Source organism: Gavialis gangeticus, unplaced genomic scaffold (genome assembly GCF_001723915.1).
Source record: "Gavialis gangeticus isolate Ggan-Ray unplaced genomic scaffold, GavGan_comp1, whole genome shotgun sequence".
Taxonomy (NCBI): Eukaryota; Metazoa; Chordata; order Crocodylia; family Gavialidae; genus Gavialis; species Gavialis gangeticus.
This window is the reverse complement of record NW_017729001.1, coordinates 13261935-13266014: the sequence shown is the minus strand read 5'-3', so window position 1 is coordinate 13266014 and position 4080 is coordinate 13261935. Positions and strand designations below refer to the sequence as shown.

The window sequence follows — 4080 nt, the reverse complement described above, 5'->3', positions numbered from 1 at the left end:
GCACGCCCCCAGCCGGGCCACGCCCCCAACAGGACCTCTCCCCGGGGCCCTTTGGCTACGCCCCCGGCAGGACCCCCCGCCCCCGCCCGGGCACGCCGCTGCCTCAGAGGGCCAGCTGAGGCTGCCCCTTCTGGGGCCCGGGCCAGGGCCGGTGTCCAAAGGTCTGATGGCCACGTCCCAGGCTCTCTCCACGGCCCAGCTGCCACTTGGCCCCAGCCACCCTGGGCTGGACCCGGACAAGTCCCGAGAGTCTCCCACCGCTCAGGCCAACCCCCAGCACACGGGGCCCTAAGCATTGCTAGAATCCCTTGGGAAGGGCAGGCCCTGCCTTTGCTGCCCAGGGGGGCTTTGGGCCCCATCTCCCAGTGAGGCCCTTCAGCCATGCTAGCCAGTAGGCGCAGCCGCAGCAGGACAGGGAGCTAAAGGAACTTGTTCACACGTTCGTGCTTTATGTAACACGTCGTGGTTTCCAGAACGTGGGTCCATTTTCAATTGCAGTAAGACACTTTGCAGGAACCAGGCACAGTAATGATTAACCCAGTCCTCTCAGCTTGGCTTTGAGCCCTATGTTATCACTGGAAAATCATCCTAGAACCAGAGAGAATCAATCTGCCACACAAAGGACAGATCAAACAAAAGAAGGAGGCAATGTACCAATCTCCGTTTAGACACTAATCTGAGACAAGGAACACTGGGTATGAAGAAAGGATCAGTCCTTCAGTGAATACCAGAAAGCCATCCTGTTTCAACCCTATTATTCTCACTACAGTCAGTAGCTAATGGCCACAGTTTTCCATTTCTAGGTATTACTGTGAAATGAATAATGTGCATGTATTTTGTTCCAATGAAAAAACAGGTTACTGAGCCCAGAGACGGTTACACACACCTAAATAAATCAAAATCATGATTTTGAGAGTCTGCTTTGCACATCTCCTACAGAACATGGCAACACACAGCACTTAGTGTTTGTGATTGCCAGGGCTTTCAAGTTAAATATTAAGCCTCTTAAATAAAAGTCTGTCAGGGAAGAGTGACTAATATTTAACTTTACACAGCAAGAATCCAGGAATAATCTGGCATTTCAAAATGCTACTGGGAAACAGTCTTTACTTTTTGTCCCCAAATGCACTTCTTTATCCAAAAATGTTGCAGTAATACCTTATATGCAAAGTATACTGGAGGGGCAGATGCACTGATTTGATGTTTACATTGGAAATGGAAAAATACTTAGGCAAGACACAGAGATGCCCATAACTAATTCTCTAGTCTTTTAGGGATTTTTTTAAAGATCTATAATGAAGAAGATGTTAAGATGCAAAAGAAAAGGTGACAAAACAGTTTTAAAATTAAGAACACATCTAGACTGTTACTAGTTAGTACAATATCTCATTTATCTAAGAGTTTCTATTAAACTCCTAAGTTACCACCAGTGTTGCCAAGTTTCATGAGAAAAAAAAAGCGTCACTGCCTTTAAAAACAAGCCCAATCCATTTCAAATAGAAACTTAAAAAAACTTTAAAAAACCCAACAAAAAACAAGCTCAATTCCACTTGTGTGGCCAAGCAGACTTGGCAATACCGGTTACCAGTACCTGAATATCATTAGCTTTTAACCAGCTTTTTTGGAGGACATATTTTTGTTTCACCAACAAAGGACTGACTGACACTGATAAAGCAGCTTTCACCTGAAGATCCTAAAGTGCTCTACTAGCCAGGCTGTAATGGCTGTATCTAGTAGATAACTTCATCCACTTTATGGGGAAAAGACGGTAGGCATTTATAAGCACTGTACAACAGAAAATCAATGGTATACCAAGCTGAAACTGCAAGGAAAGTTAAAGGACCATTGCATAGCTCATTTGCATGTCATTGCCCAGATTTCAGCTAACAGCCAAAATATTCTTTAGCATTGTTGTTCCAGGAGCACTGGGAACAAGCAGAAGGGCCTGGCCTTGTTTTGGAATTCACCATGTTTTTTTCTGTTACACTGCAAACAAAAAAAGAAAAAACAGAGCAGCACGTCTATATTGTATTCAATTCCTGAAGGAGGTCACATAGCTGAACTCTTCAAGTTCTTCTATTCTTAGCATGAACTTCTAATGACTTTTCTTTTGGTGGCCTATTTGTTAGGCTCATTTGAATTGTACTGTGTGTAGGAAATGGACTTAAGCTCAATGAAGTTGAAGCCCCTGAAAAAAACCACATTCATGAACAGAAGAGACCTGAAAAAACAATGCAATACATTTCCTGTGCACCAGATCAACAACTCAGCATCAATAGAGCCAAGGCAGCATTGAATAGGAAATGACAAGGCACAAAGTCATAATAAGAATGGAGGGAGATCAGGCTATTTTTTTAGGACTGTGTGTGGATAAAGGAACATTCCAGCCAGCAAAATAAACTTCCAAAGTACTAATTTCAGCAACAAGGCAAGCTAATAAGGCATGTCCCAGAGGGACAGAGAGAGAGGCTGGATGCAAATTTGAACATTCCAACTCAATCTGTTCTAGAGAGAGATCAGATTTACACCATCCAATCCAGATCTTATACCTTATCCCAAGTCTAAAATTCAGCCTTTACCAAGGTTCTGCATCACCCAAACCATCTAAAACTGGTGAATTCTGTGCAATAACTAAACCCTCTGACAGTGCAGATTGCTGTGACAAGCCGCTCAGATGAAGATAGCCAACCCAAGAATGGATGTTACAATAACTGTACAGTACGTTCTAAAAGATGCATATGTTTTTTAACATTTCATTTTTATTAAACAGCTGGATGTCAGGGGTGTCTGTGATAGGACTAGTCCAGAAGTAAAAGCCTGGAGATGCTAGGTTCCAGAGTAAGAAACTGGGTACCCACCTGGCTGCAATCTTCCCAGCAATCACCTCACCACATTACCCAGAGCGGGGAGTCCGACACCATCCCTGTGCTGTAACTGGATCTTGGTAAAAACAGTCCAGAGTCAATTCCTGTAGGACTCTGTTCCCAGCAGCTGCCTATACCCCTATAGGTATGCAACACAAGCTATGAAGATTATTTCCAAACAGCTCCACATTTGTGTCCCTGGTATAAAACTGAGAGGCACGCTGGACTCTGAGAGACAGAATGAAATTACAAGCCAAGCAAATCCAGGATTTAGGCCAAGACTGGGAAAGACTCAAGGACTGGTTCAAACAAACAAGCAAAATCTTTCCACTGTAACTCAAGACAGGAATGAAGACTGAACATGGCCACAGGTCAGGGCTAGGAGGCAGGCTTGTGTTATAAAGCAGAATTTTGCTTTCCTGCATAATTATTGCGTGTGTATGTTCTCCATGGAATGTCTGTCTTCCTCCGGGATCCTGCTGTTAGCACGTACATCACGTTTCCTGACGATTTCTTTCACTGTCATTCCCTGATGCTGACACAAAGGCCTTTCTAGAGCAACTGAAGCATTAACAGGCACCTGTGACACAGCACTACTCCGTGATCTCACAAGCCTCGTGTTATTAATACCATTAATAAGTAATATCTGGGGCCAAAAGACCCCCTCTTACTTCCCATCCAGCAGTGAAAACTCTTACAGCTAATTTATGATCCAAAGTATTCCAGATGTAAAAAAGGTGGATGAATTAGCAAAGGAAAAGGTGTCAGAGGGATTAGAGAAGTTTTTAATTAGTCAAGGCTAAACAGCTTCCTTCTTGCCCATGTTTGGTTCTTTTATCCACCCTAGGGAGGTTCTGTGGGATGTTGCGATAGGGGGAAATTGTTTTCTGTCCATTTTAAATTGGCCCCTCTGCTGTATATTGTTGATTTCTTCATACACTCTACTATTGAATGACATTTCTCCTTGTTCTACTTTTTTCACATGTGAGAAGCATTGGTATCAGATTTAGAAAGGGGCCAAAACTAGTCTTAAACCAGAAAAGTGCTAGCTGTTTCATAGCTGTAGGGTCGGAAGGGACCTAAGTAGATCATGTTCAACCCCCTGCCCTGGGCAGGAGTGAATACTAGGCTCATATGACCCCAGCTAGGTAATTGTCAATCCTCCTCTTAAAGACCCCCAGCACCACTTCCCTTGGAAGTTGGTTCCAGATCCTAG

At 43.8% G+C, this 4080-nt stretch overlaps 1 protein-coding gene across 1 annotated transcript in view; it reads right to left on the bottom strand.

Annotated features, from left to right (window-relative positions):
* Positions 1-4080, bottom strand: part of UPB1 (beta-ureidopropionase 1) — a 72052-nt gene that overhangs the window by 38082 nt on the left and 29890 nt on the right. The gene's annotated exons all lie outside the window — the stretch shown is intronic.